The following is a 25,041-nucleotide window of genomic DNA, read 5'->3' as shown; positions in this document are numbered from 1 at the left end:
ATATGACCCAGCAAACCCCACTACTGGGCGTATACCCTGAGAAAACCATAATTCAAAATGAGTCATGTACCACAATGTTCACTGCAGCTCTGTTTACAATAGCCAGGACATGGAAGCAACCTAAGTGTCCAACGACAGAGGAATGCATAAAGAAGACGTGGCACATGTATACAATGGAATATGACTCAACCATAAAAAGAAACGAAATTGAGATATTTGTAGTGAGGTGGATGGACCTAGAGTCTGTCATACAGAGTGAAGTAAGTCAGAAAGAGAAAAACAAATACCGTATGCTAACTGGCACAGGGAGATCAGCTCGGTGCTTTGTGACCACCTAGAGGGGTGGGAGAGGGAGGGTGGGAGGGAGGGAGACGCAAGAGGGAGGGGATATGGGGATAGATGTATACGTATAGCGGATCCACTTTGTTATACAGCAGAAACTAACACACCATTGTAAAGCAATTATACTCCTATAAAGATATTTTTAAAAATAATATAAATAAATAATAAAAAGTTATTAGGACACTTTTCATTGACTCTGGTAAATAACCGGCAAGGTTGTCTCTGCTCTGTTGTTGAATGCAGGGAGGAGGGTGTTGATGAGGGTTTAAACGAATACAGCCTCTCTGCAGGTCTGTTAGGCAATATGTCTCATGTTTTTTATTTAAATTCTATTTTCTTGTCGTAAGAACACTTAGCATGAGACCCACTCGCTTAATCTTTAAGTGTACGATATACATTGCTGTTGACCCTGGGTGCAAGGTTGCACAGCAGACCCCCGGAGCTCACCCACCGTGCTTGACTGAAACGCCTATTGGTCAGTGGCTCCCCAACCTCCTCCCCCAGCCCCTGGCAACCACCGTATTCTACTCTTTGTTTTGATAAGTGCCAATCAAAACCACAACGAGGTGTCACCTCACACCAGCCAGAACGAGCTTCATCAGAAAATCTACAGTTTGTAGATTTTTGTTTTGATAAATTCGCCTATTTTATTAGATCCCCGTGCAAATAGAATCATACAGTGTTTGTCTTTCTGTGTCTGACTTATTTCACTTAGCACCACGTCTGCAAGTTTCATCTGCCTTGTGGTATATGGAAGAATTTCCTTCTTTTTTCATGGCTGAATGGTCTGCCGTTGTGTGAATGTACCACACTTTCTTTACCTGTTCTTCTGTCGATGGACGTTTAGGTTATTTCCACATGCTGGCTATTGTGAATAATGCTGCAGTGAACATGGGAGCACGGACATCACCTCGAGATCCTGATTTCAGTTCGTTTAAAAATGCTTTGCTTGTGAGCCGGTGATTTTATGGAGCTGTATCAGAAGGCAACAAAGTGGAAACATATAAATATGTAAGGATCCTCTTTGCAAATGTATTTGAAAGAGCAGTGAATTGGAAATAACAGAAATGCCAAACCTTGAGGACGGGTAAATATGGGTGGTCCATGCAGGGGCGGGCCCTTCCCGTCCTCAGGACTTTGGAGAGATCCGCACCCAACAATGGACACCATCACAGGAGAAAAGAGCAGTTGTCAGCAAGAGAGCATGTCCTCATTTTTGTAAATATTCACATATATAGATACACAGAAAACAGACTGAGGGGACACACATCAAGCTGAACAGAGGTTATCTTTGGGGGCTAGAGGTGAGGTAGGAGTTTCACTTAGTACTTTATATGCCCCTTTATTATTTGAACTGTCTTTAGCGCGCATATGTGACTTTCATTTGTCAGAGTAAAAACAATAGAGTATTTTCATTTTGCACAAAACAGAAATGAGAATACAGGGCCAGGGCTGTGTTGTGCTTACAGGCTCTCGTATTGGTAAGTTCCTTCCATAACATGCTCCATTTATATAAAATACCTGCTTCATTCTTTCTTGTATTCAGCAAACATTTGATTCCTAAAGCACAAAAGCACTAGGCTAGGAATTGTGGAAATTCAGAGACTAATAAATCATGCCCTTTGCTGTGCAGAACTCAGAGGCAAACAGGGGAGCTGGGCACGGCAGCAGTGAGCTAAAACCAAGGGAGGGGGAGCTAAGGGTTGTCCCCTGCATCTGGGCAGGAAGAGGGGCCGACTAACTGCCACCCAGGGGACTTCTGGGGTCTTCTGTGAGAAGTAGCATTAAAGAGTGAGGCAGATTTCAGCAGGGGCAGAAGATTGATAAAAGCGTTGGGAAAGGAAGGGCATTCCAGGCTGAAAGGACAGCTTGAGAAAAGGCAAGGAAGCAGGGACCCAGTAGAGCACAGTCCAGCCCACATGAGCCATCTGTTCAATGGGGCTGAAAGAAATGCCCCTGGTTTTCCTTCTTTCACTTCTGTGTGCCTGGTGCCTAGCATGGAGCTTGGTACTAAGTACCCATGTGCTTGGAAGGGTGGACGGATGGATGGATGGATGGTTGGATGGACAAATGGATGGAGGAATGCATGGAAGAAAGAATGAACTAAAGAACAAATGAACACATAAGTCCATGCAAAGTGCTGAAAACCATACTAATGTTATCTCATAACATAGACAGACCCTCACATCTAGTGATGTGTCTCCTGTAGCTAAACACTTGAAACCTAGAGGAATATGTCCACGTCCTCCAAGAATAACGTGAAAATGTGTATGCATGTAAATGAGAACTATAGAGGAGCGTGGAAAATAAACACACATACACACACACACATACACACATACACAGACACACACCCCCCCAACACACACACACACACACCGTCATTCGGTCACTTTTGATTATGTTCCTACCAAGTGCTTCTCCCTCAGCAAGGTGCAGAAGCCAAGGTGGGGACAGGGGCCCTGGGTTTCATGGTAAGAGTCCTACTCAATCTCTTTACATCAGAACTTCCCTTCCCTCTGAAACAATTTTCTGAGTCTAGTCACATTACACGTGACCGACACAATGAGATTCAGAGACCAAAGCAGCCGCAGTGGAACGGATGCTTTCTAAAAAAACCAAGAAATCCAGGGCTCTGATTCTGCCACTGGGGAACGCTTCCTGGCTACTGGTCACCAGAGAGGATGGAGGGTAAAATTAGCCCTGCCTAACTAAAAGTGGCCACGGCATGTCCTGGTTCTAAGAAGGAAAACAGTGGTAGGTACAAGTTCTAGAGGGGATGGAGGGTAAAATTAGCCCTGCCTAACTAAAAGTGGCCACGGCATGTCCTGGTTCTAAGAAGGAAAACAGTGGTAGGTACAAGTTCTAGAAGGTGAACAGCACTAGATTTCCATTGGGCCTTAAAACTGTTTTCTAAAGTAAAGCACAGGCTGGTTTCTGATGTATCCAGCAGGTGGTTACTGTACCACGTAGAACAGTGAGGGTTCCTTGGGCTTTAGTTGCATATGGCATCCTAGGAATGGACATTTCTACTCAAAACTGAAGGAGTTGTTTCTTCCAGACCTTAGGAGAAGGGTTTAAACCAATGTCACATCTCCACTCTGCCCACTTGTTAGCTGTCTGACCTTGGGCAAGTCATCGTCTACAAGCTTTCATTTCTTCCTGTGTAAAACAGAGGTGGTGAAATTACCTCTCTGAGGTAGTCATATGAGATACTGTTGGCACCCTTAGTAAATGTTTAATAAATCTCCGTTGCTGCCAATGTTAACAATATTTTCTAGAAGTCTGTAAATACATCTACCAGAACACTTTTGTTTAAACACCTTAAACTAACAAAAGCTGCAGAAAAAAACCTTTTGCCCGTTAGATCTTGTCTTGATTGGACCGTCAGACTTTGCCAAAACACTTTGCAAAGACATTACCTTAATTGATCGGAATAGCCGTGTGCCGGGAAAACACATCGTCTCCAGCCATTGTTTGTCGAGTGGCTGTGATGATCTCTGGGAAAGGGACAGCCAGGGGCAAAGCTGGGCCGTCTTGGCAAAGACTGGAGGGTCTTGATGTTTCTCCAAATCTTGTAACAAGGAGTGAGCCAGAACTTTCTTTCAACGGGTAAAATTGCTTTTCCAAGCTGGTGAGCCAGAATTGCTTCCCTGATCCATTTGTTTTTTTAATTCTCTCCCACTTGATGTTGGCACTCTGCAGAATCCGGAGCACGTCATTATTATACAGACGTCATTGGGAGCTTAGCGGGCGCTGATCAACCAGCGTGAACTCAGAGGAAACCATGTCCCCAAGTCAGCCCCAAATTACAGCCCTTGGCAGTGTTTCCAGCCAAAAGAAGATCATGTAATGTTATAGAATTCCCTTCCTTCATTCGATGGTGGACGTCAGTGTGAGGTCAGGAACTTTATCTGTCTTTGAATCCACTGTCCTTCCTCTCGCAGCATAAGGAATCAACAGTGGCTTGTTGGTTAATGGAAAGAGCAAGTGAACAAATGATGCAGTCTCTCACCATCTTTTAAGACGAGATTGAGAAGCATGTACAAGAAAATAATACAGGCAGGAAGATCCATGGCATTTGAGCATCATGATGAATGAAATGGATGGATGTCACCCCTGAACGAAGAAACCCAGGTACCAGAGCCAAGGCTCTCTGCCTTTCAACATCATCATCCGCAGCTGGACAAAAGGGGGAGACGGGATTATGACAGGTGGAGGTAAGAGCAGGCGGCCCACCCCTGACCAGGGTCCCCCCCGAGCAGGGTATCCCAAGAGCCCAGCCACACACCCCCGGGGCCCCCAGGCCCCAGGGAGAACCAAGGACTAGAGTACTGCGCAGATACTAACAGAAAAGTGGAAAGCTTTGACAACCATTTATTTCAAAAAATCCTGGTGACTTTAATCCCGAGCTCAGTGCGAGGTAACCAAGTGACAAGGATTCTTAACATCGGGAAACAGTTTCTGAATCTGATTTTCCTCCAGTCTTACATGTTCCTTACCTCAGAGGCTGCAGTCAAGAAATGTACTGGAAACTCCAAAAAGGAAAAGAACAGAAAGAAAAAGACATATGGGAAAGATAAAGGAGGTCTACAGAGTTTAATCTGTCACAGCCAAAACCACAGTCTTAGTATTCCACCAAAGAAAGAGGAGGTGAATTGAATGAACTGTGGCTGGAGGAATCCATGCAGTGCTGGGCAGCCTTTAAAAGATACGGGAAAACGTGGCTGATGGGACGAGCTAGTCTAGCTCTCTCCTCTCCAAACCCCATTAAAATGAATAAAAAGCATGAGTCCACTACGGCAAAGAGACGGGGAGAAGTAACAAGGACAGTTGTCAGTAGACACTTGGAGCTAGGATGAGTTGATGGAGCTAAATTCCTGGCAAAGCAGAAGAAGTTGAGCGGTGCAGGCCGGGCGGAGAGGCCATCGGAGGAGGCCCGGCCTCCACGAGACTCGGGACAGTGGGCGTGAGTCCTCTGCACGGCAGTGGGCAGGAGAGCTGCTGACCAAGGACGGGCTGTCTGGCTGTGAAGCAGCAAGGCCTCCAGGCCCTACCCTGCCACGGACAGCCGCAGGTCTGCCCGTGATATAAGGGAAAAGAATCTGAAAAAGAATAGATATAAATATATGTATAACTGAATCACTGTGTTGTATACCTGAAACTAACACAACATTGTAAATCAACTATACTTCAGTTTAAAAAAAAAAAAAAAAGGAGAGAGACTGACTCTAGGACGTCAGGGAGCAGTGAAGCCCAGTGCTGCATGAGAGCCCAGGCCTTTCCACTGGACCCTACTCTGCAAGGCCAGCTGCCACCTGCAGGCAGGAAGCTGGAAGAGAGGATCCTACCAATATGGACATTTGGGGATCCCCCAGTGAGCCCACCAGATTTCTTCCCACGCGGAATCCCATGAGTGTCCACAGACGCTGTCCACAGAAACACACTTAATCAGGATCAGTTGGCCAAGCATCACCAGAAATTGAGGCAAGGTCAGGATGTGACAGCCAAGAGGCCAAGACAAAGAGAGAAGAAAGGAACTTGGAGAAAAAGTGTGGATAACAAAAGAAAATGAAAATAAAGACACTTTCTGTTGAATTATAGTTGATTTACAATGTTGTGTTAGTTTCAGGTGTACAGCAAAGTGATTCAGTTATATATATATTTTTCCAGATTCTTTTGCCATATAAGATATTACAAAATATTGAGTGTAGTTCCCTTGTTGTTTATCTATTTTATATATAGTAGTGTGTGTACGTTGCTTCCAAATTCCTAATTTATCCCTCCCCACCGCCTTTCCTCTTCGGTAACTGTAAGTTTCTTTTCTATGTCTGTGAGTCTATTTCTGTTTTGTAAATAAGTTCATTTGTATCGTTTCTTAGATTCCACATATAAGCGATATCATATGATATTTGTCTTTCTCTAACTTACTTCACTTAGCATGACGATCTCTAGGTCCATCCATGTTGCTGCAAATGGCATCATTTCATCCTTTTTTTATGGATATTTTTAAAGATATAAATTAATAGCCTCAGAGAAGAGAATGTATCCAGGAAACATACATGAAGCTATTTCAAAAAGATATAACAAGAAAGAGCACTTGGAAATTAAAAATATAGTAACTGAAAATTTAAAAACCAGAAGAGTTGGATAATGAAATAAAGGGCATTTCTAAGAGGGGGGGGGGAATGTTAATTAGTCAAGAATATTCAAATATGACACAAATGGGCTTCCCTGGTGGCGCAGTGGTTGGGAGCCCACCTGCCGACGCAGGGGACACGGGTTCGTGCCCCGGTCCGGGAGGATCCCACATGCCGCGGAGCGGCTGGGCCCGTGAGCCACGGCCGCTGAGCCTGCGCGTCCGGAGCCTGTGCTCCGCAACGGGAGGGGCCACAGCAGTGCGAGGCCGGCGTACCGCAAAAAAAAAAAAAAAAAAAATGACACAAATGAACTTATCTATGAAACAGAAACAGACTCAAAGACGTAGAGAACAGACTTGTGGTTGCCGAGGGGATAGGCAGGGAGAGGGATGGACTGGGAGTTTGGGGTTAGCAGATGCGAACTAGTATATATAGGATGGATAAACAACAAGGTCCTACTGTATAGCACAGGGAAATATATTCAATATCCTCTGATAAACCGTAATGGAAAAAGAATATAAAAAAGAATGTATATATAACTGAATCACTTTGCTGTCCATCAGAAATTAACACAACATTGTAAATCAACTGTATTTCAATTTAAAAAAAGAATATTCAAGAAAGATTAGAAAATTGATTTAGAACTTGCAGCGTTCAACTAATTGGAATCCAGAAAGAAAGGAGAAAAGAGAAGGAAGAAAAAAATCTTTGAGGAAGAGTACTAGAACATTCTGCAGAATCGCAGGCTGTACGGGTGGCTGGGGTCCGTGGATGACCCAGCAGAGGGTGAAAGCAGCCTCACCCAGGGCATGCCACGATGGTCCAGGGCTCAAGGAGTGAGAAGGTGCTCAAGCCTGTGGAAGGAAGGAAGACAGCCAGCCAGCCTGGGGTCGGGGTGGGGGTGGGTGTCCCCGCTGCAGGGTTGCAGGCTGGAAGACAGTGGAGTGAGAGCTGAGCATGCTGAGAGAGCTTTCCGGTGTAGACCTCACAGGTACCATGCTGACTGCTCAGTGTAAGAGAACACAAACATTTTTAGGTTTTCAAGATCTCAGAATTTTACCCCATACCCATCTTGTCGCAGAAAGCTGATAGAAAGTGCCCCCCTAAAATGAAGAAGTGAATTTTTAAAAGGCATAGGATCCAGGAAGCAAAGGATAAAAAAATCTGGGTAAAGGAATTTCCAGGAAACTCAGTGAGAAGAAAAAGTAAGAAAACAAATCAGTTGTCAAGTTCAGAGCAAACGGAAGTTCATCTAGAAAGAAAATGTCGTCAACATACACATTATATGTCTCGGCCGCAGAAAGTTGCTCTTGAAGAAGATTTCCGTTTTCAGAATTATAATGTCTATTATAACTCTATATGGATAACTAAATAGTGAATGTTAATTTGAACATCGTGCTCTAACGTTTTTTCAAAGACTGGGGAGGAAAAGTATGTGTGGGGTCGTGTGTCTGTGTGTGTGCCTGTGTCTCAAAGAACTTCTGGAGTAGGAAGCCAAAATCTAACATGGGAAAAGTCAAGAAACAGCAGAATAAGCTCATTATGTAGAAAGACGGAATAAATGCTAGACGAAAAGTAGTTTGAAGTGGCTGCTGTTGGAGTGGGCTAGGAGCTGCGGGTTTGACTCTCAGCCTTGTGGAACTGTTTGCCTTTTCATGTCCATGTTTTGCATAAAACATGGAATTTTAAAGGTATAGGAGGTGGTTATAATGCATTGTGGTAGAAGGATAGAAAAAATATGACTTTTAAAAGAAAACAGAAAGACCAGAAAAATGTATGCCAATTGCTAGTAGTTAATCCGAGTGTCAATTAAGGGATTTTTTTTCCTTCCTTTTATAATTAAAAAAAAATTGCAATAGATATGTATTACTGATGAAGTTGTAAAAGACCTTTTACACACACAGATGCACGCACACGCACACGCACACGCACACAGAGCAGCAGGTCCGGCCCAGAAGAGGAGGTTCCCCTCCTTGGGAGGAGGAGACACGCACTCCATCCACTGCGAGCCTGAGCTGATAAACCAAGGAGCTCCAAGAGCAGGACTCGAGGCCCAGCAGGTGGTGTTGGCAGCACCCCTCCCAGGACGAGCACTTGAAGGACCAGGGCCTCCTTGGACCTGGAGGGCCGAGGCTGCTGTAAGCCCCCCAGGGGGGAACCAAGCACAGGCATCTTATCGTCCCTTCCACATCCTCTGCAGGTGGCGCAGTGCTCTTTACATGCAGTTTCATCAGTGAGGGTGGATGCAGGAAGGCTTTGTCCGTAGTGCAGAGGAGAGGGGCAGTTTGCGCTCTTTCAGGAACAGACCTGGAATCAGTGAATCCAGCCTTGCAGACAAAACGGATTTCCCCTTCAACAGTGAGACCTGCTGGATCCTAACAAGCCGCCTTTAGAAGCTGTGCCTCTGTCATTGCTGAGTCTCCCGGAGGAGCTGGGTTTCCGTGCTGGGTGGGAGCGTGGTGTCCCATATGCCCATGGGCTGACAAACCCACTGCGGCTCTGGGTGCGGGGCGGTCGGCCTGTGGACAGTTGCTACCCTGGCTGTGGGGCCAGGAGAGCGAGAGAAAGGCCAGGGGTAAGGCCAGAGATGCCCTCTGTCCTTCCTCTGCAGGAACACACCGTGGGGCCCCTGGGGAAGCTTCCAGAAGGAATAGTTCTTCTTTGCATTTAAGTGAGAGCTCGGGATCCCCTTTCTCATAGTTATGCTGAGGAGAGATTTCCAAGTCTTCTGATTTGCCTGGAGCCCCGAGGAAATACGGGGCAGAGCCCCCGCCTCCCGCCACCTAGGGGTCTTGGGGGCCATCTCTGAGCATCCCCGGACCCCCTCAGGGCCACTCCCGGGCAACCAGCAAGGGGACCGGCAACCTGCCAGCCCTCCTCGGGGTACCCGTCTCGCCGGCCAGCTCCTTCACTTGCACAGCCCCACTCACACTGACTGTTTGTCCTCCCTTGTGCTTCACAGGTGTCTCTGGGGTCCCAGATGGACCTACAGAAGAAGAAGAGGCGTGCACCAGCTCCCCCTGCGCCCCAGCCCCCGCCGTCCAGCCCGCTGGTGCCCCCCCGCACGGAGGACAGGGAGGAGGACCGGAAGGGCAGGACGGGTGAGTGACGGCGTCCGCGCGCCTCTGGGTGCTTGGCCTGCATCTTAGCGCTGCTTCTCACCCCTGCCCTGGCTTCCTCCGCGATGGCATTAACTTGGAAAACATTTAGGCTAAAGAAAGAAAGTCTGGAAATGAACAGTTGTGAGTCAAGGATATCCTACAGGCATAGTTTCTGGGGGTGATGCGGGCGTTTAGAAGGTGGGAAAGGCGTGGTGGTCAAGGAGGCTCGGGAGAGTGTGAGTGATGGAGAGCTTGGTGGGTGTGGCTGGGGGACGGCGTCTCCCCGACCGAAGGGGGTGAGTCCCAGGATGGTGCCCCTGGATGCTGGATGCTGGTGTGGAAGACATCTCGACCCCAGGGCGTTTATACAGTAGATCATGTGACAACAGTTCAGTCATTTTTTGAGCACTCTGTTTGAGATTGATCTCCACTTATAGAGCTTTCCTATATGGTATTCTTTGAGAAAAAGAGAAGCCCGAGTAAAGAGAGTGCAATCCTGGTATCTGTGAGCAGAGACGTGTGCGACCATGATATCCCAGTCCCTCAGGTTACAAGGGAGAGAGAGATGGGGGTCTCTAGGGCCACCAGCCAGGGATGGCCAATTGTATTCTAAAATCATTCAGTGTTTGTTGTTTCATTTACCTAGGGATCGAGATAAGCCCCTGACACAAGTGCTTCAGCCGTTACAGGGGTGCCATTCAGCCTCCCGGGCAGCCTCACATTTTGCCGTTGATCTCGTGGCCGCAGCCCCCAAAGGGAAAAGACGCCCGAGGATAAGTGGTCGCACCGTTGGTCCCTAAACCTTTCATGAGAGCTACCTGGCTGTCGATCAGCATTTTCCCCCTAGCCAGTACCTCGATTTTAATGTCTTAGCATTTCACAGCCTGGGAATCGACTTTGCTAAGGAGATGGAGCCAATATTTCATGTCAGTCCATCGTCTTTCCCAAAGGAGAAACTATCTGATTTGAAGGAAATGTGATCAGAAGCTCCTGCAAATAAACCTGGTTTTTTTTTTTTTTTTTTTTGCATAATGAGACTCCCATTCCGCCTTCCAAGCTTTCTCCCCACTCTTTTCATAAATGGATGATGAACTCAGACTGAGGGTCCTTGTTGAAATTCTAAGGAGCCTCCATGGTTAGGGCGGTGTAGATGTGGTGAATCCTGCCAAGCTCCAGGCCAGACAGCCCACTTTAACCCCTGGAAGGACCTCCCGATTCAGCCTGGAGGGACCAAGGTCTGTGCCCAGCGAGTTTGGAGAGCCTGGCCTGGGGGTGGGCAGCTGGTACTCACAGGGGTCTCAGAAAAAGGGAGACGGGCGTTTTCGAGTGAAAATGGTAGGGACAGTTCCCTCTCTAAGGGACATGTACAAAGAGGAGGTATGGATGGTAGTAACTGCCGTGAGTCTCTCTCTGGTCCATAGACTTTTGTTTTGTGGATTGAGGAGGAGGCCAGAAGCTCCCTTCCTCCTGTCAGTAACTTTGAATATTTTTTGAGGTCAGTGGTCTTGGTGGCCGTTTCAAAGCAGACTTCCATCCCCATCAGAAATCCCCATGAACTAAAAGTACATGGCACTACAGCAGAACTTTTAACCAAAGTCTAGACTTTAGGTTAAAAGGTAATAATTTTGAAAAAGTAGCCCAAACCACAACAGAGTATGCTGAGCTTCTTTTTGTATTCAGACAGCTGGAGATAGAAATTTTAAAGTCTTTTAGAACTTGCACTGAAGTAGTATTGCAGCTGGCTGGATTTGGGTCTCGACCCAAATTTCTTGGTAAACAAAAAGAAGCCGTCCAGTAGAGAGGATGTTCTTCTACCTGCCTTGCCCTTGGGGTTGCCTTATCATGTCTGGTGCTTACTGGGCCAAGCAAACCACACTCATTCAGACGCCTTGGCTTATGTGCACTTTGAGGGAGGAAATGATATGTAAATATGAGGAAATTAATATTTTTCCAAGTCTAAAGAACTCGAAGCAAGAGAAGGAGTAATGGATATATTTCTTGATGAAGACATGATGTCTTAATATTTTTATTAATAGTCTGATGAAGGGCATGAAGTGTAGACTCTATTAATTACTAGAAGATTCTAAACTTCAGAGCTTGAAGACAGTATTTTTTAAAGAAATAATCCTTAGCACAATTTAGGATACTAGTAACTCCTATCATTTGTTGTATTGTCATTAACTTTCAAAAACTTTATGAGCAGAAGATAACCATTTCTATAGAAAATTGTAAATAGACTCCCAATGTGAACAGATCAAAGAGGGCTGCCCGGTCGGTCTGAGAGGTAGACTGGCCTGGGGGACATCCCCACCCTTTCTCCAGCCCAGGATCCTTTTCAAAACAAAGTTTAAAAACTGTTACCGCAGACAGTGGGGGAGGTTGATAATATAAATGGGCTTAAAGAGGTAAATCAAGTTAGGGGTTATTGGATCTGTCACAGGTAATAGATGTGTAAGCGACAAGAATAAGCTAAAAAACAAACCTGTGAACCTGAAAAAGACGAATGTGAAGAGAAAGAGTTCCTTTTAACTTGACGGAGCTGTTTAGGGACCTTTTAATAATAATTTCCGCCTTTAAAAATACTTGTGCCTTTCAGAAACAAATGGCAACTGCACAGTATATTCAAATTAACCCAAGGATAGGACCCTACGTATATAAAATGTTAAAACTTTAGAGAGGTTGGATTTGGTGCTGGGTGTGTGCGGATTTGGTTCCAGGTGTGGCCGCCTTTGGTGACGGATGAGGTTGGGTTTGAGGTCGGGTGAGGCTGGGCTTAGTGCTGAGTGTGGCTGCCCTTGGTTCCAGGGGTGTCTGCATCTGGAGCTGTGAGGTGCTCCCGGCGTGGCTGAGTGATGGTGATGTACCTTCCGTGGGAGACAGAGGGCCTCTGGGCTTAACCTTCTGAAGTAATCCCTGTTGATTCCACGTAGGTGTCGGACGGCAGGTGCCACAGAAGCCTCCCAGAGGCACTGCTCGGGGCCCCCCCCAGTTACTGCTCCCCCCGCCCCCGCCCTACCCTCCTCCTGACACAGACGTGGCAGAGCCTCTCGGCTTTCCTGGGGAAGGCGCCGTTTCCAAGGCCTCCGACCTGAGACCCACACGTACGTGCCTCTCGTTTCACTCTGTGTTGACGCCTCACCTCTCTGGTCTCCGGTGTCGGCTCTGGGTTTCCAGACTTTCCATTCTCGCCTGGGGATGCGTGTGCCTCTTCCCTCCAGCTTTTCTCTCTCAACGCTCAACGCATTGTGTCCAGTTAACAGTGAATGCACTCCGAATGCCGGGCGGGTGGGTACCCGTGCAGAATGATTTAACCCGTTAATCACTCACGTTGTGGTTAGACTTCAGCCAGAATTGCGTCGTGTGGGTGGAGACAGCCAGCTAGGAGCCAACAAATGTCCCTCAAATTAGAACTGTCCTTGCAGTGCCCGCAGGCGGCCCACTCAGCACCGCACAGCGCAGCAGTGATGGGATCGTAGAGGCTGTATCGCTGAGCTCGCTCAGGCCAGCTGTGAACGCCAAGGAGGCTGTGCTCCGGAGCCGGGGGGACTTAACGGATTAGAATCTTTGAACCCTACAGCCAGTGGCCAAGCGTTAGTCCCGCAGAAGGGGAGACTGAGGCACCAGAAGGGGAAACAGCTTAATTTGGGTCTAGCAACAGCCAGAGTTAAAGACTCATTTTGTTTCTGTTTCTTGTCACACTCTGTCTGAGATCAGGCTTTCTTCGTTGTTTCCTGGGATTTCTTTTGGACTTTAATAAGCACCATGTATAGCATTCCCACCTCCAGTTGGATATTAGTTCTGTATATTTCACTGTACACACACACACACACACACACACACACACACACACACACACAGGACATCGAGCCTGGGTGCATCCCTCCGTCAGGATGCCTGAGCTGTGCAGGGATATTGCCTTAGAAAGCAGGTACCATCCAGGGCTGCATTTTCCCAATGGTGAAATGTCTCTATGCGTTCAGCCCAGGGAGCAGCTGGCTCCCACGTGAGATATGCAGCCCTCTGGTTAGGAAGTTCATCCTTTTCCACCATCGAACCACTTGATCTTTTTCTGTCTTCTTTGGAAGTGACAGCTAGCTCCCTGCCAGCTTCTGGGGAAGGAAGATAATCGTTGGATTACTTACCAACTTTCTCTAGGCAAAATCATCCTGATTCATTTTATCTCTTTTCACAAAGACTTCTTTTCCATCCTCAAAATCTGTTTGATCATCTTGACGTTGGACATGCTTCCGAATGCAAATGAAATTTGTAGGGGATTCAGAAATGGAGGATTAGACAGATTAGTCGGAAAGATGACACCGACGCTTAGACAGCTCTGGAGCTGTCATCTCTGAAGAGAGTGGCTTTGAAGCCCCGCAGGCCGAGGCCGTGAGCTTTCAGTGGCCGCTCCCGCGGGCCTCACCGTGGATTGTCCCCCTGGGGAGCCCGGGAGGGAGGAAGGGCTGAGGGGAGAGGGTGGCCCTTGGCAGTGAGGAGTGACCACAGCCCAGGAGCTCGGGGGGCCTAACAGGATGGGACAGCCAGGCCCACGGACTGCCCCGCACTGGACCTTAGGTAAACCCTCAGACCCCAGCTTCCCCCGGGCCCCTGCCTGGGTTTGGCGGGGACAGTGTCAGCGTGCGGTACCTGCTGGGGGGACCGAGGACAAGATTTAGCAGCTGCCTTTTTTTATTCTTTTGGCCGCGCTGCGCGCCGTGCGGGATCTTAGTACCCCAACCAGGGATGGAACCCGCACCCCCCGCAGTGGAAGCACGGAGTCCCAACCACTGGACCACCAGGAGGGTCCTCAGCTTTTAAAGGCCTGCATCGGCCTGGAGAAGAAGAGCTTCCCCCTGGGTCTCTCCAGCGCTGAGGAGATACATCCCATCCCCGCCCTTGGGAGCCTTTCCAACAAAGGTCTGCGTAGAGAATGAACAGGCCTCCGGCAGAACAGGAGGCTCCCTGTCTTCTTGCCTGGAGACTCCGTCTCCTTCTCCTGCCCCGGGACAATTCTCTCCATGTCTTCCTCTCCCCACGGGCATGTCCAGGGACCTTCCCCTGCCCTGGACATGACTCACCTGCCCTCCTTCCTTTCTCATCCCCTCTCACACACCCACAGAGACGCCAGAGAGAGAGCACAGACGCACAGGGGGAACAGAGCCTGGCCCAGGCGTAGCAGGACCCCTCCCGTCCCCCAGCCCTGCCCTCCTGCCCACGTGTGCACCAGGGGTTAATGCATCCAGCTTGGAGCTTTTATTTAGCAGCACTGTCCCGAGCATTGTTTACAGCATGAAAAACTAGGATCTCCTGCCCAGCCAGGCAGGAGGCGATTCGCCTGCTTCGATTCAGGTCTTGGAAAAAGTGAGGGAAAACGACTCCTCTGTTGTCATTTGTTTTATTTGTTTTACACCGCGTTGAAGTCTGGGTACTGCTCTCCCTCGTCTCTGGGGAGCTATGGATTGCTGGCACGTGAAGTGTCGGGTGTGGTTTCCACGCCTAGTGGGCATGGACATCTCACCTGCACGCCCATCGAACCTGCAGCTGTTTGTAGCCGCGGGAGCTCAGTAGGCACTTTCATATGCCAGCCGTAAGCTCTTGCGTGTCCCCTCGTGAGTCCAGCAGGAGTTAGGCCTGCGTTCTCTGTCTAAGCAACGGTGTGTTAGTGGTGGAAATCAGACCTGAGCCCCTGGAGGCCGGGCGAGTTCTCGCTCCAGCCTCTCTGGGGAGACCCTGTAAGGAGGCAGCCGAGCCAGAAGCAGCTACATCACTGGCCCCCGGTCTCGCGGCGGAGTGGGTCCAGCAGGCATCGGCAGTACGGCGTCTCTGACCTTCGGCCTCTGCCTGCCCCCACCCCGAACGTTCCTCCCACTACGCCAGCGGCTCCCACTGGACACCTTTGGCTGCGCACCTTCTCTGTGATTTGTACCACAGGTGGCATATCCCGCTTAGGTCATTGCAGAGAGGTAAGATACATTTTCTTGAACACCAGTCAGCACGGCCAGAGATAAGATGGAAAGACTTAAGTAGCAATGAATTAATAGTAACTGGATTGGTTCGCAGATGTGAGAAGGTGGCAGAGAAGACGTGAAACAGGTCCTCATACACACCTTCTGTTTTGATCTCTCCCATTCCAGAACCTTCTGTGCCAGCCATGCCCCTGTCCCTGCCCCTTGCCTCTGCAGAATCTTGGTTCCCGTCCTGGTGGCTTTGCTGGTGTTCCCGTTACGGCTGCCAACCCTCCTCTCTGTCCCCGGCCTTCTGCCGGCTGACCTGGGCCCTGACGCAGGGACAAGTCCTCTTTTTCCTCTTCTTATGCGCTAAGTGTTGGCAGCACCGGACTCACGGTCACTAAGACCGTGTTGACCTGGAAGAGAACAAACAGGAGGAGGCGTGTGCCCCCGGGGTCAGCGTGCCACATCTCTCTGCGTCTCCCGAGCTCCTTTTGAACCAGTGTACACTTAGTAGTCGGAAGAGGTAGAACGACCATCCCCTCGTGCGTCTGCTCAGCTCCAAGAGGCCACCTTCCGCCGCCGGCCCTTCCGCCAGCTCTGGGGGGACCCAGCCTGGATGGCAGACTGATGTGAGCTCTGCGCGCCCTCACACGGTCAGGGGCGGGGGTCTCTGTTCTCGCCCTGCTCCGGCCCGGGAGCCCTTTGGTCTTTGGCACGGCTACCCCTCCGTCCTGCTGTCCTCTAGGCGTTCATCCATTTCTCACCGTACTTGTCACACAGGCCTGTAGGTGCCACCCCACTAGTTGAAGCCCCTCGGAGGCTAGAACGGTCTTGAAGGGCAGCCAGTGCCAGCGCTGCGGCCTCTGCCTATGGGATGTTCTCCGTAGCGTCAGCACTGCATCGGAGACCTTGGCGGTCACACCTTCAGCATCTCGGCCCGGGCTTCCGTTCCTCAGCTGTCTCCTGGTCAGGTCCGTCTGTCAAGATGCCCTGTGGTACCCTGGCTCCTGATGACCCCGCCTCCTGTGGTCACCCTCTTATGTAGCCCTCCTCTTGAACATGGACTCGTGTCTAATGAGTAGGATGTGGCAGCAGTAGTGGAAGTCACTTGTCACCTCTGAGACTAGGTGGAAACAGTCTGTGGGTTCCATCTGGAGCCTCTCACCTGCTCACCCCAAGGAAAGCCAGCTGCCGTGCTGAGATCTGCTCTACGCAGAGTCCACGGGGCAAGGACCGAGAGAGTCTCCAGCCAGCAGCCCTCAGCCCACTGACCGTGAGAGCTGAGTCCTGGCATGGCCACCGAGTGACACTGGAAGCAGAGCTTCCCCAGTGGAGCCTGCAGGTGAGACCACAGCTCTGGTCCACACCTTGATTGCACACAACTGAGCCATCCCGGATTCCAGACCCACACAAACTGTGAAATAAATCCTTACGCTTTGAAGCCTCTAAGTGCTGAGGTCATTTGATCTGTGGCAATAGATAATCAGTACAGGTTGCAAAACTCCCATCTCAAACCTACTCAGACAGTTAGGGGATCTCTTATCTCATTAGGAATCCTGGTGGGACAGACTTCAGTGCTGAATCTGAGGCCTAGAGCTGCCATCAAGGCTTTCCCTAGATCATCTTTGGGGTTGGCTTCCTCCTCAGGCTGGTACCCAGGGCGCCATGGCTGTTCCCTGCTTCCCATCCAGACACCGGAAGTCTCAGAGGAGGAAGAGAGACTGTCTTTTCTGATAGCTTCATAGGAAAAGGGAACCTTTCCCAGAAACGCCCAGCTGCAGAGTTCCTCTCGTGTCTCAGGGACCAGGGTTGGGTCTTGTGCCGACCCAGTCCCTGGGTGAGGATGGAATCCCCGGAGGTGAGTCAGGTGCATCCTGACCGCTGGGGTGGGGTCAGCTTTGCCTGCGTTTGTGGGAGTAGCTGGTCAGCACAGGACCTCTGCTCACTGGGAAATGCGGAGGGAAGATGCACGCCGCGTCGGTAGCCAGCAGTCTTCGCCGCACATGGGCTGTAGCCTGAGGTTTCCTTCCTGTGTCTGGAGAACGTAAGATGTGCTGTGATCAAGCGCAGAGGGATGGTTGTGTGCCGGCAGTGAAGGCCAGGCGCGTGACTCAAAGCCGTGCGACCGCACACCTGGAAGTCAGAGACGGCCAGGGCCCCGCCCTCCCTCGGGGACAGTTTCGGTTCAGGCCTGGCCCCCACCTACATTTCCCATTTCCTGCTTTGAGAAACCAAAGGAACTACTAGAAATGCTCCTGACATTAGAAGGTGCTCACTGAGAGCCCAGAGACTAAAGGGTTTGGTTTCTTGATCATCTTCGTAGCCAAGAGGATAACAGAATAGGGTTAGGGAAGTTGGGTGTTGAACCAATCAATCTTTGGAATCCTGTATCTCATTTAAAATCACTTTCTGCTCTAAGAAGCATCATTTTCTCCCTTCCAAGGTGAGCTTAGCTTAGGATAGACAAAATGCAGCCTCTTCAGAGTTGGTTAGGGCAAGTGTGAAGCTGGGTGGACTTGGCCTCTGCATTGCCCGGTGCAGGACTGAGGTCCCTTGGCCTGGTCCAGCCTGTCACTCTCTCCCTGGCAGCCACGGCCAGCCCAGCCTGTGGAGTTTGAGGTGGTGAATGCTTGGTGCACACGTGGGAGGAGAACGGTTAAGCTGGGTGACGTCTCAGCCTCATGGCACAAAGGTCACCGTGAATGGGGCTTTGGTGATGTGTTTGAGCTTTTGTTGCATAATTGTAACAACAGTAAATAGTAGTTCCTTGGCCTATGCTCTTCAATCTTTTTGTTGCTTATGAATAAGCTTTCATATTAACTTTTTAGATATCTAATCAAGTGCATAGGTGCATGTCTGAACCAGTATAATTGTGCATATGGATCTCCCCCCATAACTCTCTAACCAGCTCGCTCTCTGGTTTCAGTTTTAGCTGGACCTCCGTTGTGGATCATGATGGTAGAGTCTATCCCGTTAGTTGCACTGAATTGTTTGTTTACAAGATTTGCAGTACTCGTTATGATTAAGTTATTAACAAGTTATTAGCTATTTTAATGACAAGGCCCTGGGGATTTTAAAACTCAATGCACAGAGAGCTCAAATTACAGATCCTCAATTTGTCTTATATTTTTTAAACTAAACTGTCCAATGACTGTCGTTTTCTTATACATTTTCCTACACCAGGCTGGAGGAAATCAGCCTTTCCTTGGGCATACTTTTCTAAGGTGATTGGCAAAGGATTTTAAAGGCAGAGAGGGGAAAAAGGGCCATTGTCTCCTGTTCTAAATGACATGTAAGGTTAAAGCACCACTGTGACAACCATGGTGATGTTTCTAGCTGAGTGGTTTTCAATTTGTGAACAAGTGTCCCATTCTAAAGAACTTTAAGGAAATTCTAAATTAGGGGAATAAAATGAGAGAAATAAACTCTCCATTCTCAATTAGAAGACAGTAATTTGCTCAATGTAAAATTAATAACAATAATAACAATAATTGACATCTCAGGCGGTGTGACTGAGCAGAAGATCTGAAAACCTAGAAGTATTTTGGGCCCAGCTCTGCGGTCTGCTGGCAAAATGGCTATAATCAGATCCTCACGCTCACAGACGAGAGCCTCACTAATGGCTGTGCCACGTGGCATGTGGGATCTCAGTTCCCCGACCATGAGCTGGCCTGGGCAGAGAGCTTAGAGGGGACAGGACAGGAGCTTCACTGATGCTTCTTATAACAGGACCAACAGTCTTCAAAGTCACCTAACATCTTACTTTACAATTGGAACCAGCACTTGGCCCCTTTCCAAACAAAGCAGTTAATACTGAAGCTTGTGACACAAATGCAGTTCTGGGAGTCTCGTTTGTCAGGGAAGCACCCTTGAAACCCTACAGGTGTGTGGACTTCAGAGCAAGCCCAGGGACGCACTCTTGCCCTTGTCTTGGGTTTACTTGCCGCTTTCCTTCTGTGGCAAGAGAAGCAGCCACGCAGCTGCTCCTGCTGCCATGGGAAAGGGCACAGCATCCAGGAAAACAGGAACTGGGTGGTGAGCAAATGGCCCGTCTCATAAAAGGAAGGAAGTCGGAGACTATGGGAGCAGAGTCTGTCCCTGCTCAGAATACATTTTGAAAATGGACTGAATTTTTAGCCTGTTAATATGGTACCTTGAAAACCATTAAACCTACCCAATATGAACTAAAGATTGAGTACTACTTAGAAGCAAAGCAATGAGAATCATGATAGAGTTAAGTACAGGATTTTAAAAAACGCTATGAACATATTTCCTTTTGCTAAATTATCGTTTAGCCCTTTATTTACAAGCTACCATGTCCCTGACTTGCGAGAGGATTGAAGAACCTAGTGACAACTCAGGGAGCAGGTATGCACTGGACCTGGCTCACGCCAGCTGGTGAGAGCGGGTTGTTGAAATGTTAGGAATTTTGCAAGCCAATTGCTAAGTAGAACGATTATTTAAAAGTAAAGTATGTAAGCTCACAATTAAATAATATTAAAAACAAAGGTAACAGATATTAAAAACTCACCACTTTCTAATTATTTTACTACCTTTTACTATTTCTGTGTTCTTGAGGTTATGTGCTTTGAATCAATATGATTCGATAATATGTAACAGTGAAAATGCTATATAACAGCACACCACTGCACACCTCTTCCCGGCACCGCATTCAGTGACTGATGAGACCTGGAAATCAACCAAGGAAGGAGCATTTACACCATGGACATTGGCAAAGGCTATACAAATCAGGGCTGGATTTACTGTGTGCTCTCTGTCCAGGCGTAGGATGTAACATTGGGAAATGTTAATAATGCAGATTAACTATAAAAGCATATCATCAATAGCCAATGCATTGTGAAAAGCACCACCCTACCCCATCCCGCCAAAGTTGAAGAATGGTTCTTCCATTTTCCAAAAACCACTATTCAATTCAGCAAGGTCATTCATGTGATTGACAAAGAAGCCAAATTCCAACATCTGTCTTCGTGGTTTCATGTTCAGCTTACTCCTTAACATAAAACGATCAATCCACATTTGTGTCAAAAAGACACGTGTTTGTCAATGGTAATAATAGGCTGACTACAGATAAAATAATTTGACAAAAATTAATAAAAGGATTCTGTGAGAATCAATTGGTCATATAGAATTTACAACAAAGACTATTGTATATTTTATTATTACTGGTAAATTTTGTGCTACCCATCCTTTGTATCAGTAAAACTTATCTGTCTGTGTATCCCTTTTACTTTTTCCGGAGAGCTGGTGACTAACCATTTACCAGCCTCCCACTGCAAAGCAATAACATATAAATAGGAATGATGAAAGGGAGTAAAATTATTTAGTTAAGAAAACAGATGGCGATATCATTTTTTATTTTCCTAATTCACTGCTCAAGCTGTGAGTTGACACAAATAATCAAACAGGTTTCTGTGTCTCTCAGAGTTTTAATTTGCAGGCTAAGTTCAGGTTTGGCGTAAAAACCAACTTTTTTACATCAAGAGTTATAAGAACTTCTTTCTGGGTTCACATAAATTTACGTTCTTCCTGGAAGTAAGGAATGGACAGCTTGATTTTTCAAGAATGGTTCGAGATTCTTAATAAATATCATTATTTTATTTTATTAGTTAAAAAGTGAATAGGGATTGTAGACCCATCATTTCTTTACTGACAATAGTCTTCTAACCTGTTGTCTTAAGGATTTTTAGGAGACAAATAAATTTCTATGAATTTAGGCATGGCTGTCCTTTGTTTTAATCCCTAACCCTCGAGGCCTTCGGGGCCTTAAGCTACTCCATGCAACCAATGGCCCTTCATCAGATGGTCAGTCTCTCGCTGCGGAAAAGAGCAAGGCCCAGGAGAGGTTTGCTCCTTGAAGACAGTGGTCAGCATGCATATGCAGTTGATGCCTGTCTCCAACTCAGTAAGTCAATCAGTATTTTCTGAGTTTATGCTTGAGCCCTGCTTAGTATCCACATTGTCGAGGCTGGATTGATTGATCTACCGCTGAAGGCATTGGGAAGAAATGTTATCTATTTTTCCCTAGAGCTCTGAAAGCAACTTAGACCTCTTTCCAGGAGCTTTCCTACCACCTGGTCACTGTCTCTGCCTGCAAGGACTTCAAGGTTTTGCATCAAATCCATATCATTTTATTAGAAAACCTCCAAGACAGCAGTGAGTGCAGTGATGCTGATGATATAACTCTTCCAAGGACAGAATTGTGTAGGTTGGATCAACAGGCCCTTTGAATAACTGACATAGTCAAAGACTGAAAGGAAGTGGAAGATACAAGGGAACTTATATACAAAACAGAAACAGACCCACAGACAGAGAAAACAAAGGGGAAGGCGGGGAGGGATAAATTAGGAGTTTGAGATTAACATATACACACTACTATATATGAAATAGGTAAACAACAGGAACCTACTGTATAGTACAGGGAACTGCACTCAGTATTTTGTAATAACCTATAAGAGAAAAGGATCTGAAAAAGAACATATATATATATATATATCTATACACACATGCATACACACATATATACATCTAAACCACTTTGCTGTACACCTGAAACTGACACAGTGTTGTAAATCAACTATACTTCAATTAAAAACAATAAATTAAATTTTTTTAAAAAGAAAGGAAGTGGAGGAAACATTAGTAATACGATGATTTGGCCGACACCTCACTCTCTGTGCGGTGCTGAATCCCCAGGGCCTTGATGATGATGAGAAAGGTGACATTTATTTTGCCAGAGTTTGCGTTCATATTTTACTGTTTATTTTCCCCCCCGCAGTTTATTGCTGTGCATCATTCCCTACCCATGCCAAGCGCTTCTGACGGACGGCCCCTTCCTGGAGCTCCGTACCTCTGACTTTTCCCTGTGCCTCTGCTGTCCTGACTCTGGTTCTCCTGTTGGTCTTCCATCTGTCAGCATAAAAGAGCTCATTTGTACACCCGCAACTTACTTTCTTTAGAACTTACATATGAATGCATAAACAACAGAGATCTGCCTGACCGAGGTTCATATTTCCTTGTAGGAGGTGAAGACTCTTCTGTATGTAAATTCTAGGTTGCTTATACTGACCTGTCTGAAATTCCTCTTTCATTGATACGTGGATATGTTTTTATTAAGAACCTTGCTTTATTTGAATTCATTATTAATTCGTATTTTTCTTGTTTGATATTCAGATACAGAATTTCTTCTCCATTTTCCTTTCAACAAGATGGTGTCTATAAATTGACCAGCAAGGGCAATGTGGATAGAACTGAAATAGTCTATCTTCCTGGTAAAACTAAGTGCCTAAGCCCAGGAACTATAAATATAACCTGTAGGGACCCACAACTCAGGATCCATAGGTAGCCATTCAAGATATGTAGGCTATAACGTTTCTGCAGATGTTTTCCAGGTTTTCCTATTACTGTGTCCCCTGCCATTTAGAGAGTTTATGAGAAGAAAACAGAGGAAGAGGAGCGTGTGTCTCACTTTGTTGATTCACCAAACACGGGGTGCTTGCTTGATGCTAGGGGGCTGTGGGGGCTGTTAGAGTGAGTAGCACATGACCTCTGCCCATGGCTTCTACTTACCATGACTGGCTCGAGGAAAGAAGTAGCGATGGGTCCATTTGATAAATGCTAGTCCGGAGGTTTGTACGAGTGGAACATATGCCCAAGGGTGTAGCTACCATGTCCACGTAGGGGTGTTGCCTGCTCTTCCTAGAGACTAAGGTCCTTCTCCCATCTTGAGAAAACGGACACAGTCACTGAGAACCGGTCACCGCAGCAGTCCTAAGACAGAGCAGGTGAAAATACTCATGGGAAGATTCAGGGTTTAAGAAGAAAGACTTGCTTGCTTTGATACATTTTTATTATTGTGCAAAGATACATTTGAATTGGAGAAGCTGATCGTGTTTCTCTCCAAAAGGTTTTTTAAATGTTATTGCTCAAAGTGAGAAAAAAGATGAGTGTTTTTTACTTGTATGACTGTTGTCTGCTTGATCACAATGAGGATGGTAGCAATAACTGATGTAGGAAATATCGCAGCTGATATTGGTATTACTAGTAAATATAAGCTAGAACTTCTAGAAATATATAGCTAGAGCTGTGTATAACCAATCTAGTGCCATGTGTTGGTGAAAAAAAAACAGAAATTACTCAGGAGGAGACATAGAACAAGTTAGAAAGTGCTTTTCTTTTGCATTGAAATAAAGAACTTTGTCTGATAAGTAGCAGTCATTTGACCTTAAATCATTAAGTGGGGAAAGTCTGAACAAGAAAAGGTAACGTTTACCTAAATGTTGGGGAAAGCGTCAGGATTTATGGCCCAGACATTAAAGATTGTAGAAGATTGTATATAATTACAGCAAGAAGCATTTGTGTAAGAAGTAGCTATTACGCTGAAGAAAGATGGCGGTAGGAAGTCTTAAGGCAAAAAGTTAGAAGAACAGGAGAAAGTGATACTGTTCATTGAATTATTGGTTGGGGGACAGAAAATGTAATACAAAAAATGTATCAAACTCTATGAAAAACAGAGGACACAGATGTTGGGGGTGGGAAGGAACAAACTCAACGGAGATCGATCGAATTATGTGACAAATGGAATGCGACCAGGGCACCCCGGACGTCCTGGATCACGAAGTTAGCCAAAGACACAGATTTTTGACAACACCTCGGGGTTCTCTATCACCAAGGTGGTCTCTCACACAGCTGGGTAGAATTCAGGGCAATTCGATGGACAAGTTTTAGAGATCCACGTGTGTCATGACACCGTGCTTACCCAGCATCAGAATCTTCTAGGAACCAGACAAAATAATTTGGTGAAATATTTTTTTCTCGAGGCACTTGCATTTCTGAGAGGTTTCCATTTCTGGCTCAGCCCAGAATCCATCCCTCTTTGTGGGTCATCTCTTCTCCTTATAAGCCAATAGGAGAACCGTCTGTTTCTTGTCTCCATAATGTCACACATACTATCAAGAGTCGAACTAAAAGAAAAACAGATTTGTGAGGGCTCACATTTTCTAGCCAGAGAGACACAAATCAAGCAGCACTAGTGACTGACGAGCCTTGACTAGGCATGCAGGTTCCCAGGGACGCCCTCGGGAGCACCAGCCCTATAACAAGTGCCAAGGCACACGGAAATTATATTATTTTTCAACAGCAATTGGCTTAAACTCTTCCATTTTCACCGTAGAGACAGTGTCAGCAGTGGCAGTGGAACACGCTGTAGTTTCTAAACTGCATTAGATGAGAATGTTTGCCACCTCACTTCACTGGTACTTTTGACCTGTTCCTCTGAAAATTCGGAGATTATTTTGTGGTGAATAAATACTCCTAGTACTACAGATGAAAGAATTTGGAGACTCTTACTCCAGTTTCCTCACTGGTATTGTGTTTTCTCACCCATTATAATCAACCACGCGTTACATCTGTGTTTGCAGTGCTTATCAACTGCTAATTTTCTGTTTCCGTGTTAATTTGGGTCCATCATATGTGACACTGTTTGTTCACAAC

At 46.9% G+C, this 25,041-nt stretch overlaps 1 long non-coding RNA gene across 1 annotated transcript; it reads left to right on the top strand.

Moving 5' to 3' along the window:
• The first annotated feature begins 404 nt into the window (after positions 1-404).
• LOC114486365 (uncharacterized) lies at positions 405-23,756 on the top strand. Its single transcript, XR_003680013.2, has 2 exons — positions 405-9,583; positions 22,328-23,756. It is a non-coding gene; the product is annotated as an uncharacterized lncRNA (long non-coding RNA).
• Positions 23,757-25,041: the final 1,285 nt, after the last annotated feature.

The sequence above is a fragment of the Physeter macrocephalus genome, chromosome 5 (assembly GCF_002837175.3).
Source record: "Physeter macrocephalus isolate SW-GA chromosome 5, ASM283717v5, whole genome shotgun sequence".
Classification (NCBI taxonomy): Eukaryota; Metazoa; Chordata; class Mammalia; order Artiodactyla; family Physeteridae; genus Physeter; species Physeter macrocephalus.
Note: the sequence above shows the minus strand (reverse complement) of the source record. Positions and strands in the feature narration are given on the sequence as shown.